Below are 12,976 nucleotides of genomic sequence, written 5' to 3' on the forward strand. Positions count from 1 at the left end.
AACTGCATATACTTTTGGGGGTATTCCAGGATTTGTACCCACTCTACGTCATTAAAAGACTGCTCACGTGCATGCTCACATTTGTCTCATATACTCGTGCCCCTTTATTGTTGGATTGCTTTATACAACCAGGTGACTCAATGCATGCCATGCCCAATTGTGTATAGTGTTTGCAGGATGCTATTTGAATCTGGTTTGGCCTGCTGTATGTTCCACTGTATTTTTAAGGCTTCATGAACTCTACCATATAACAGGTCAGTCAGAGGCAGGTGGTAATTTTAATGAGGGAAGGCAGCAATCCCAGTCTCGTCACAGAGTGGGATGGGGTCAGTGAGACTGCTGACCCCACACCTCTCTGTGACAAGGTGTCACTGATTGACACTTGTCTCTGGGCACTTCAGGGCTTAAAACTGAAATGCCCAGGTCTGAAGCAATCAGTGACATTCCCCCTCATCATGAGGGGGGAGGGCCTCGAGGCACCTTTGCCAGGCTGAAGAGGTCCTGCTCATAGGGTTGTTACTTCTCCAGCCAGGCAAAGCTCAGCTCAGGCAGTCAGGATCTGCACATTTACCATATGTCCAGTTCCTGGCTGTCTGCCCTGAACCAGAAGAGTATCTGTCAGGCTGTCTTTTGTTCAGCCTGACAGACACTCTTCAGGTCAGAAAAAAGGTACGGGGCATGGCCCCTTAGCCCATATAGATCGGCTGCTGCTGCAGGAAATTGCTTCCATTCAAGTCATGTATTTCCATTAGGTCTTGGAAACTAGCTAGGAAGCCCTCCTTGAAGACATCTCCCACTGTAGTCAAACACACCTCTGTCTATTTGGTGAGCTCTCTACATCAGAGGGGATCCATAGGAGCCAGAAGGCCCGGTTACGGTTTCGCTGGGGCATATGGGTTTAACAATTTTGCATAGAAGATCGCACGTTTTAAACTTCCTAATTCTATATTGAGTACGAGGTGGCGTGTATCTGTCTTTGCCATGCTTGGGGATAGAAGTGGGTGAAGGGCCCTGTGTTGAATCTTGAGTTCGGGAGACACCGGTCTCTTGTGTGTGGTAGTCCCGAGTCCATACCCCAGCCAATGTAGCTGTGCTGCTGCGAGATAATAACCAAGAAATTCTGGTGCCCCTAGACTGCCAGCATTAGATAAGGCAACTTGTGTCCTTCACCTGCCACAGATTAACGTAGCTAAAGAGATTTGAGGCTCCTAATACATTGCAATAAATAACAAGGTCAAGTGGTGGATAGACCTATTATTCAGCATACTGAAACCTAAGAGTGTGGGCTCCAAATCCATTAAGAGCTGCCAACTTTGCTAATAAGCCCTTCAATTGTTATAGCATTTACAGCCTTAAAGATTGCTTCTGGTTCCTCTTTTTCTTTGCGACTAAAACTTAAAATGATTCCAGAGGCCTAGGCATGTCAGTAGGTTGCTTCATGTCTCTTAGTAAATCCCCTGCTTGGGGGGAGGGAGGGAGCTAAGGTTGTGAGTTTGTGGCCTCTTTTCTCCTCGCTCATTACCACCTACCTTCTGACTCTTGAAATGGAGGAGGCTAACAGAAAAGATACACCACTATTGCATCCTGTCGGACTTCCCTTTCTATCTTTTCTTGGGTAGAGCTGGGTACAGCCCATTGCCCCACCCCTGTTGTCCTTAGTCTTTTGTGGAGTTTTGTTTCTAATAGCTTGTTAGATTGTGCTAAACTACACATTCGCAACTGATCTTGTCCTTTGCAGGCTTCCTCAAACCAGCTGCCGGCACCCTTCCACTGCTGCTGACTAACTTTCTTTCCCTTTTTCTTCATTACATATTCAAAATCATGTTGATTATCCTTATTAAATGGCCCCTCTACAGAAAACCTCAGGTCCGACATTTCCGTTGTGCGATAGGTCCATGTTTTCAAATACTGACATGTCTTGGCCCCAAACTTCCACGTGACATACCAGTGAAAGCTTTGCTGGCTTGGGTACTTCCTCCCTCAATCATTCTCCAAATCCTTGACGTTAGATGCAACCATGAAGTCTAACTTGATCTCACCCTCCCCAGTCACAGACATGATGATGTAGCCTCACTCATGCTCCACAGGAGCAGACTCAAACAATCCCTTACAATCTATCTCCGACACACACAAGGAGTCTCACTCATTTCCAAAATCACCATTCTTATACAGTCCTACACAGGTTTATGTGTTTCCCATATTGCCATTCTAGGATGCTCTGATGATATCTCTCAAATTATCGCTAACCACTTATCCCCTGTAGTCTCAGTCTTTCCCAAAAACCCCAGTCATAGAGAGAAGCTTAGAATCTCATTAATTCTAGCCACTTTTAAATGTTCTCACATCAAGACTCCACTACACTCCCATGGATTCTCCCTCATTCTCAGACTCACTTGTTTAAGGCGTTGCTACAGAGTTTAGCTTTTTCCCCACACCACAGTTCTCATATACTTTCATGGAGTTTAACAGGTGTCTCACATCACCAGCACCCTCCAGTTCCATGGAGAATCACTCATTCTACAAATCTCAGTGTGCGCGCAGCACTGGAGTCACCTTGCCAATATTTAAACCTGACTCTTTGAAAGATAATTTGCCTGAATTCAGAGGTGCTTCTTCTCCACACCTTTTGAGACCTTCTAACAGTAGGCACACTTCTACAGACTGAAAAACCTAATCCCAGAAGGCCCTATTCGGTCTTTTATCCTTCTGAGGTCCATTGCAGAGGACCAAGTGGGTACTGGTAACCCAAACATTAAGAGACAAACACATTATTGATGGTCAGAGTGCACAAAACCAATATATTGTGGCAGGATGGGGATGGAGCAACCTGGGCAGTTGCAAAGATGCTGTACTCTATTGCAAGAATTCCATATAATCAGGGCCTCTAGAATCTTGCCATTAAACAGCAGCACTATCTACATTCAAATGGATTCATCCCACTTACTACATAGTCCAGCATCTCCGTCATGACTTGCTCATTTCTTCAGAAATTAAGGGCCTCATCCACAAGAAAATGGTGCAGTGCGGTGCCGCAAGCAATCTTGCTGTGCCGAGCTTCAACATTTCCAAAATGCAGGGATGCGCCATATTTAAAAGACTACAACGCATCCTTGCGTTTCCCCCTGCGCAGCCGCTAAATTAGCTGCCTAGTGCCAACGTGCCACTCTTGAGCCATGGTGCAAGGATGGCTGCGTTGCAGGGGATATTGTTGTTGTGCAAGAAGGGACACCTTCCTACACAAAATCAATCTTTAATTGTGATTTGCTCCTTCTATGTGTACTGCAGAATGCAGCACACATAGAAAGAGCAAAAAACAAGGAGAAATAAAAGTATTTCTCCCAATTGCTCCACTCTAACGCCTCCCTGGGGGAGGCCTTAGTTTTTGGCGCTGCCTCAGGTTTACGATTTCTCGTAAATCTGAGTGTGTCAAAAAACAATGAGTGTTGCCTGGGTACGCTCACAGCAACACCCATTGCACGTCCCTCTGCCGCAGAAAACGGCCTTGGGGCGGCCCATATCTACAGCCTGCGTTAAGTCAGGAAAAGTGATTTAACACTGCCTTGTAGATATGGTGCATTGCACAGTGCCACCGGAGCGTCACAAAAAGTGACACTCCGGTGGCGCTAGGGCTTTGTAAATGAGACCCTTTGCTTCCAGCTCAAATGGATCAAAAGGATAACTGCTCAGCTGTTGGTTGCTGATTGCTGTATCCAGGTGTTAGGCTGGTAATAATGAGCTGAAACGTTTGCAAAGACAATATTAATATCTGTATTTATACTGTCTTGCAAGAATTGTAAAATAATACAACCACAAAATGTGCAGTATTGGTGCATAATTTGCCTTTTTTGCAGCATAATTCAGTTATCCCTGAAGAATCATTTCATCCTCCGCTACTGCCTAATCCTAGTGGCCTTAGGGATGAATCAATTAGCCAAGAAGCCATGAACATTGGTGCTTCCTCACACAACCAATTGATGAACAGGAAGACATTTTTATTACTAGATAACTGTACTTCAGGACTGAAACTAGATCTGCCAAAATCCTTTGCTTAAAGGAGGAATATTTCCTGTTAAGTGGGTCCTGTAAATGCACAGTCTGCAGCACTATCCCTTATGTTCAGAAAGTCATAACGGCTGAAGGCCATTACCGATGTAATACTGCAGCCCCGTATGAGGGGGGCAGAAGGCAGACAGGGTCTACCGGAGTCCAATCATGGCTGGTAAGGCTGTTTGCAATTGGTGTTATCTGTTCATCCTACTATGCTCCCTAAACTGGACCGAGTGCACACCTTTCTGCACTTCATTTCCAGAACAGTGAGGGCGAGCAGTCAAACGCCTCTCAAGGAGGTAGCGATGGGGACATTAGCTCAAACCTCAAGAGTCAGCCAACAGACACCATACCTTACTGTCCAGCCCAGTGTTTATCATTTGAGGTAAAAGAAAAGCACCTTGATCACACAGCACAATGTAACACTGTACATTGTAATTAGGGGAATCCGGCACAGGGTTGTCATCCTATTTCCAATCTCTTTGAGGCTCTACAAAGTTCGGTACACGCCCTCCTATAAATACCAGTAAACACTGGCGTAGAACTCAGGACAAGACACTGATTAAGCACTGGTGCAGGTCTCTCAAATCACCCCCAAGGTATAGGTGCACCCTACAGATCAGTTTGCTTTTACATCTTTCCAGGCACTAGGCACAAGTCCTAAGAGCGTTCCACAGTCCTCAGTTTGCTACTCAGTCTCTCGTTCGCTCACAGTTTTTAAGCCCCTCAGTTGCTCTCCCTCCTTCCTTTCTTTCAGATTGGGATGGAAGAGTGTAGCGCTCCTACTCCAGTGGTAGTAACTCTTGTGCTGTAGTGGCCGTGGCTGTGTCCTCTCATGGAAGCCGATGACCGCAAGATTTCAATGCTTTGCCTCTTGTGGCAACTCTCACCTTTGGAAGTCATTGCCTTCCTAGATCTCGAACAGGTAAATACGACTTAAACCTGAGAGGAGAATGACAGGGCGGATCACTCTTTGCACTCTCAGCAGAGTGCGATAGTACAGGCGGGCCGAAAGCGAGACCTTTGCAAGTACTTATGGTGCCCCGCACGGGAACACTAGAAGCAATCTCCTTTCTGTCCTTGACCTTAGGGAGTTCCATCGCTGGTTTTACACCCGCCACACCTTCTGGAAGGCAGAATCTTATTTCTATGTGTTTCATGGGTTGTACGATTCGAAGTTGAGAAGCATCATATACAAAATATAACACAACACAATTCATAAAAACCTAGAAACACACGGACTTTCTCTCTCTCTCGTGCGCCCACACACACAGACACAAATACCTACGTGTTTCATTCTCACCTCCCCATGTCCAAAAGCAGTACCTCCCAGTCTGGTCTCTGACCCAGCTGAGGTGTGGTCAGCCAGGCAGTCGTGGTCACGTGACCACGTTCGGTTCCCAGAATTTTATTTACTCAGGCCGTCAATTGCGGCGCGGGGACTGAACGACCCTCTAAATCCTTTTTGAGAGGCGAGAAAAGCAACATTTACAGGTACGTTTATAAATGTAAACGCCCCTCCGCATTTCTCTCCTAATCCTCCAACCCCCACCTTCAATTCTCCCCTAACACCCCAATGCTTCCCTCCTGACCTCTGTCTCATGACTGCCTAGGTACTGCAGAGCTTTTAACAATAATCTAAATTAATTATGGGTTTCACTTCTAGGCACAGGAGTCAATGAACTCTCTTTAAGTGCTTCCCCGGGGTAGTATCCCCAAGTGAAAGAAATCAGATGTTAACGCCTGTGGATGGAAAATGTAGCACGAGACATGGGCAGACTGCATTATGGTGTATTACAGCTCGTGTCTGCATCATGAATTTTGACCAGTCATCAATTTAACAAAAAAAAACAATTACACCAGTCTAAAACATCACATAATACTAGTAAACATAAATACAAAAATGTAAAGAATTACTTTGGTGCTATAATGTCGCACCTCATAAAAGCAAAAAAAAAATTGGAACAAATACTAATTCTCATTTCTCAACTCTCAGAAAGAGGACGGCTACTGACGGTGGGTGGGCGGGCATGCTGAAACAAAAAGCAAGCTTCTTTAATTAGTTACTGGGTACCCTCCAGGTCTTTATTTGTATAATATATTGGTAACCATGCCATGCAGCTAAAAACCACCTCAGAGCGTTTGGGTGGACTTACAAAGGAACTATGCAAGAGCAGATCTAGAGAAGAGAATAGGATGTGACTGTATGTTAAATACCAAACTGACCACTGGGGAAGCATGGAAGATCCTTGAGAAAGACCAAGCGGGTCATGTATGGGCCATAGAATAGCTAGAAGTTGGATTTCATCTTAGGTATCCGATCAGGCTTAGGTGCTTTGGAAAGTCTCCAAGGGACTGAAAAAAGAGAACATTTTAGCCATAGGCTGAATGGAAGACAAGTGTCTTCAGACTGTTTGGAAACTTCAGGAAATGTTTCTTTAGTCTGGCGTATGAACAATGTTGCTCATTGAGAAAGACCGGTCTATCACCATAGGGACTCTATCTTTAACAAATGATTTGAGGAAGCTGCGTTTCTTGGAGGCCCAAGCAACAACACTCACACTCCTGATCCTTGCTCATCACATCTCAATATCACCTTGCTTGTCACATGCATTCTACCAGCCTCTCCACATCCCATTGTGCATTTCCAAATTTCACATCTAAGCAGGGAATCACAAGGCATGCGTAAGGCACAACCTGTAATTTCCCGCATTGACAGCACAAGATCCAGGAAATCGCTCAAGAAATAGAACACATTACAGCACCGCACCTTGGATTCAGTGCAAGCCAAAAAGTAGGACATGAAAGTGCATAGGGATATGATTGATTCGAGGTCGACATTCTGAATGTTATGTTACGTTATGTTTAGGGCTCCCGGTTTTATGGTATTTATTTTATTAACAGTTCAGTCTGTATTTATCCATATTTATTTTTGGAACATTTTGTTGGTATTTATCAATATTTCTTTTATGTTTTGAGAATAAATTAAGTGGTAAAATGGGATACTTCCACATTTATTTAACTGATAAACACGCACTTATACTTTGATACCTGTCACATTTTAGCAAATTAAACAGCCAATTATGACAAAACACTACACTGAAAGGTAAATATTAGCATTATAGGCAAATATATGTTAACATATGCCTGTATTTAAGGGAATATCATACTGATTTTAAATCTCCATGGTATCTGTTAGAAATGGGTTTTTTGGTTGGCAGTCAGGTTACCCCCTGTCCAAGCAAAAGCCCTCACTCTAGTCAGGGTAAGTCACACACAATCCAAGATTATCCTGTGCCCACCCTCTGGTAGCTTGGCACGAGCAGTCAGGCTTAACTTAGAAGGCAATGTGTAAAGTATTTGTGCAATAAATCATACAATACCACCATATAGCACCACAAAAATACACCACACAGTGTTTAGAAAAATATATAATATTTATCAGGATAATTGTAGGTCAAAAAGAATAAAGTTTGCAATGGAAAATTGTAGAGATATCACTGAAAAGTGATATAAAGTGTCTTAAGTCTTTAGAATATAAACAAAGTCTCTTTCAAGCACAAGTACCTGGTTTAGAGTGGAAAAATCTCCTCAGAGGGCCACAAAAGAAGAGGTGCGTGGAAAAAGGGTGTGTGCGTCGATTTCTCCCCAGCACACATGGACTTGCGTCGTTATTTTCCACGCCGGGAAGTCGTGCGTCGTTTTCCGGTGCGCGGACAGTCTCTTTTCGTGGATCGCGGGGATTACCAGATGTCCCGGGTCTGTGCGTGGATTTTCCTGCTTGTTTTCCGGCTGCGCGTCGTTCTGCGGGGCTGCGCGTCGAAATTCCGATCTCACGGCAGGCGTCGCGTCGATTTCTCCTCTAGAGGTCGGGCGGCGTTGTCCTTGCGAAGCCGTGCGTCGGATTTTCGGTCATCCAAACAGCGTCGCGTTGATCAGCGTCGGTGTGCGGCGTTTTTCTCGCCGCGGAACAAGCTGTGCATCGAAATTTTCGGCGCACGGAGCGTCCAAGTGAAAGAGGGAAGTCTTTTTGGTCCTGAGACTTCAGGGAACAGGAGGCAAGCTCTATCCAAGCCCTTGGAGAGCACTTTCACAGCCAGACAAGAGTTCAGCAAGGCAGCAGGCCAACAGCAAGGCAGCAGTCCTTTGTAGAAAGCAGACAGGTGAGTCCTTTGAGCAGCCAGGCAGTTCTTCTTGGCAGGGCGTAGTTTCTGGTTCAGGTTTCTTCTCCAGCAAGTGTCTGATGAGGTAGGGCAGAGGCCCTGTTTTATACCCAAATGTGCCTTTGAAGTGGGGGAGACTTCAAAGAGTGGCTAAGAAGTGCACCGGGTCCCCTTTCAGTTCAATCCTGTCTGCCAGGGTCCCAGTAGGGGCTGTGGCAGTCCTTTGTGTGAGAGCAGGCCCTCCACCCTCCCAGCCAAGGAAGACCCATTCAAAATGCAGATGTATGCAAGTGAGGCTGAGTACCCTGTGTTTGGGGTGTGTCTGAGTGAATGCACAAGGAGCTGTCAACCAAGCCCAGCCAGACGTGGATTGTAAGGCAGAGAAAGATTTAAGTGCAAAGAAATGCTCACTTTCTAAAAGTGGCATTTCTAGAATAGTAATATTAAATCCGACTTCACCAGTCAGCAGGATTTTGTATTACCATTCTGGCCATACTAAATATGACCTTCCTGCTCCTTTCAGATCAGCAGCTGCCACTTCAACAGTGTAGGAGGGCAGCCCCAATGTTAGCCTATGAAGGGAGCAGGCCTCACAGTAGTGTAAAAACGGATTTAGGAGTTTTACACTACCAGGACATATAATTACAGAGGTACATGTCCTGCCTTTTACCTACACAGCACCCGGCTCTAGGGGTTACCTAGGGCACACATTAAGGGTGACTTATATGTAGAAAAAGGGGAGTTCTAGGCTTGGCAAGTACTTTTAAATGCCAAGTCGAGGTGGCAGTGAAACTGCACACACAGGCCTTGCAATGGCAAGCCTGAGACAAGGTTAAGGGGGCTACTTAAGTGGGTGGCACAACCAGTGCTGCAGGTCCACTAGTAGCATTTAATCTACAGGCCCTAGGCACATGTAGTGCACATTACTAGGGACTTATAAGTAGATTAAATAGTCCAATCAGGTATGATCCAAAGTTACCATGTTTAAAGAGGAAGAGAGCATATGCACTTTAGCACTGGTTAGCAGTGGTAAAGTGTGCAGAGTCTAAAAGCCAGCAAAACAGGGTCCAAAAAGTGGAGGGAGGCAGGCAAAAAGTTAGGGGTGACCACCCTAAGGCATGTCAGGTCTAACATGTGTCCCCCCCAGCTGAAAGTAGGGAGAGCTACCCCACCTCCTGGGAGCTCTCATCGCTAAGGCGGAAGTATCTGGAGAGACCATCAGCATTGGTGTGGTCAACCCCTGGGCGATGCTCCACTGTAAAGTCCATCCCCTGTAGGGAAATGGACCATCTCAAGAGTTTTGGATTCTCACCCCTCATCTGCATGAGCCATCTGAGGGGCCTGTGGTCTGTCTGAACCCGGAAGTGAGTCCCAAACAGGTAGGGTATTAGCTTCTTCAGTGCCCAGACCACAGCAAATGCTTCTCTTTCAATAGCACTCCACCTTTGTTCCCGTGGTAATAATCTTCTGCTAATAAAGACTACTGGTAGGTCTGAGCCCTCCTCATTCAGCTGTGCTAGAACAGCCCCTATGCCATGCTCTGAAGCGTCTGTCTGAACAATAAATTCCTGGGAGTAGTCAGGGGCCTTGAGCACGGGGGCCGTGCACATGGCTTCCTTCAGAGAATCAAAGGCTTTCTGACAGGCCTCTGTCCAATTCACCAACCTAGATTGTTTCTTGGAAGTGAGTTCAGTCAAGGGGGACACAATGGTACCATAGCCCTTGACGAACTTGCGGTAGTATCCAGTGAGGCCCAAAAAGGCTCTCACATCAGTCTGTGTTCTAGGTGGTTGCCAGGCCTTGATAGTTTCAATCTTGGCCTGGAGCGGCTGCACCCTTCCACCACCTACGAGGTGTCCCAAGTACACCACTGAACCCTGCCCAATCTGGCACTTACTAGCCTTGATAGTCAGGCCTGCCTGTTGCAGGGCCTGAAGCACCTCCTTGAGGTGGAGCAGGTGTTCCTCCCAGCTGGAACTGTAGACAGCTATGTCGTCTAGGTAAGCTGCACAGAAGGCATCTTTACCAGCTAGGACCCCGTTAACCAACCGCTGGAAGGTAGCGGGGGCATTTTTCAGCCCTAATGGCATCACCCGGAATTGGTAATGGCCATCAGGGGTGGAAAAAGCAGATCTTTCTTTAGCCCCCTCAGTCGGGCCGATCTGCCAGTACCCGGAAGTAAGATAGAACGTACTCAGGAACTTGGCAGCGCCTAGCCTGTCAACGAGCTCATCAGCTCGGGGGATGGGGTGAGCATCAGTCCGGGTGACTGAATTGAGACCCCGGTAGTCCACACAGAACCGGAGTTCTGGTTTCGCACCTGGGGCGGTAGCCTTGGGAACCAATACCACAGGGCTGGCCCAGGGACTACTGGATTTCTCAATAACCCCCAAAGTCAACATCTTGGAGACCTCCTCCTTGATGCTGGCATTCACCTTATCTGACAACCTGTAAATTTTGTTCTTTACAGGAGCACTGTCACCTGTGTCAATGTCATGCACACAGAGGTGGGTTAGTCCAGGTGTAAGGGAGAACAGGGGGGAGAACTGCTCTAACAGCTCATAGCAGTCCCCTCTCTGTGTTGGAGTCAGGGAGTCAGAGAGAATGACACCACCTACTAACCCATCCCCTTCTTTGACAGCGAGGAGGTCGGGGAGAGGTTCACTCTCCTCTTCCATGCCCTCATCGGTGACTAGGAGCATACGGACCTCAGACCTCTCAAAGTGAGGTTTGAGCCGGTTGTGATGGAGGACCCTTAGGGGTTGCCTAGGGGTCTTGAGGTCCACTAGGTAAGTGGCCTCCCCTTTACGCTCCTTGATCTCAAAGGGGCCAGTCCAGCGGTCCTGGAGAGCCCTGGGCTCTACTGGCTCCATCACCCAAACTTTGTCTCCAGGTGAGAACTCAACTAGAGTGGCCTTTTGGTCGTACCACTCCTTCATCACCTCTTGACTGGCCTCGAGGTTACTCTGGGCCTCCTTCCAGAAGCGTTGGGTTTGTTTGCGGAGGGCCAGCATGTAGCTGACCACATCCTGGGGAGGGGCTTGGGGAGCTCTCTCCCAGCCCTCCTTAACGATGCTTAGGGGTCCCCTGACAGGGTGACCATAGAGAAGTTCAAAGGGGCTGAACCCCACCCCTTTCTGGGGCACCTCTCTATAAGCAAACAACAGGCAGGGTAGGAGGACGTCCCACTTACGCCTCATGGCCTCAGTCAGGCCACCAATCATGCCTTTCAGGGTCTGGTTGAATCTCTCAACCAGCCCATTGGTTTGAGGATGATAAGGGGTGGTAAACCGGTAGGTCACCCCACACTCATCCCACAGGGTCTTCATGTATGCAGACATGAAGTTTGTGCCCCTGTCAGACACGACCTCCTTAGGGAATCCCACACGGGTAAATATTCCCATCAGGGCTCTGGTCACCACCTTTGCAGTCACTGTTCTCAGAGGGATTGCCTCTGGATAGCGGGTGGCATGGTCCACCAAAACCAGGATAAACCTGTTGCCCAGGGCAGTTTTGGGGTCCAAGGGACCAACAATGTCGATGCCCACCCTTTCAAAGGGGGTGCCAACGACTGGGAGTGGGATCAGGGGAGCTTTAAGCCGTTTCCCTGCCTTCCCACTAGCCTGGCAGGTGGGGCAAGCTCTGCAGAAGTTATCTGAGGCTTTCCTCATTCTGGGCCAATGAAAGTGGGTGTTAAGCCTGTCAAAGGTCTTGTCTTGGCCCAGGTGTCCTGCCAGGGGAATGTTGTGAGCCAGGCCTAGTGGGAATTTCCGGTAACACTGGGGGACCACCAGCACACGGTGTGGCCCAGGACCTGGAATTCTACGCTCACTGTAAAGGAGATCATTCTCCCAGTAAATATGGTGAGCGCCAGAGGCGTCACCTGCTGCGTGGTCTGTGGCCTGCTTCCTCAGACCCTCCAGGGTGGGGCATTCTCTCTGCGCCTTGCAGAAGGCTTCCCTGGTTGGCCCCCCCTCTACTTGCCAGCCAGCAAGTTCAGGTAGGTTACCCAGGGCAGCTATGTCTTCCCCGGTTGGCTCGGGGGCCTCCTCTTCCTCAGGGACCTCGTCTACCACCGTGGGAACATTGGATGCGGGTTTCCCGCACCCCTGGCCCCCCTCTTGGGCGGCGGTCTGGGCCATTTTTCCAGGCTCCAGACGCCCTTGATTCCCTTCCCGGGCAGCCATGGACCTGGTGGTCATGCAGACCCACTCAGGTAACCCTAACATCTCCAGGTGAGATCTGAGCTCTACTTCTTTCCAAGCAGTGTGCTCAAGATCATTGCCTAACAGACAATCTACAGGCATGGCAGGACTCACAGCTACTTTCAGAGTACCAGAGACCCCCCCCCACTCAAAGGGAACCAGAGCCACCGGTAGGTGACTCTCACGATTGTCAGTGACTATGACCTGGTGGAATGTATTAGGGACTATCTGCTCTGTGGACACCAGCTGACTCTTGATAGTAGTCATACTGGCTCCTGTGTCACGCAGAGCCTCCACCTTCTGCCCATTAATGGTGACCCACTGCCTGTACTTGGAAGTATTTCGGGGCATGTGGGCTTTGGGCACCATTTCTCTTTCTCCCAGGGACACTAGGGAAATCTCTACTTGCTCCCCAAAGCTATCTGGGCCCATCTCCCCTCCAAGCGCTACACTAGTTAGCCCAGGTGTCTGTCCGGTAGTGGACGGTGTCCTTTTGGAGCACTGGGGGTCGCCTTTATAGTGACCATACTGGTAACACTCCATACATTTGGGGTTGGATTT

General features: G+C 47.9%; 1 protein-coding gene across 1 annotated transcript in view; it reads left to right on the top strand.

The window, feature by feature from the left end:
- The first annotated feature begins 5,474 nt into the window (after positions 1-5,474).
- Positions 5,475-12,976, top strand: part of LOC138294087 (retinol dehydrogenase 16-like) — a 69,948-nt gene continuing 62,446 nt past the window's right edge. The window contains exon 1 of the mRNA XM_069233320.1: positions 5,475-5,541. The gene's annotated coding sequence lies outside the window, so the exon portion shown is untranslated. The remainder of the gene's footprint in view (positions 5,542-12,976) is intronic.

This window comes from Pleurodeles waltl, chromosome 4_2 (assembly GCF_031143425.1).
Source record: "Pleurodeles waltl isolate 20211129_DDA chromosome 4_2, aPleWal1.hap1.20221129, whole genome shotgun sequence".
In the NCBI taxonomy this organism is placed as follows: Eukaryota; Metazoa; Chordata; class Amphibia; order Caudata; family Salamandridae; genus Pleurodeles; species Pleurodeles waltl.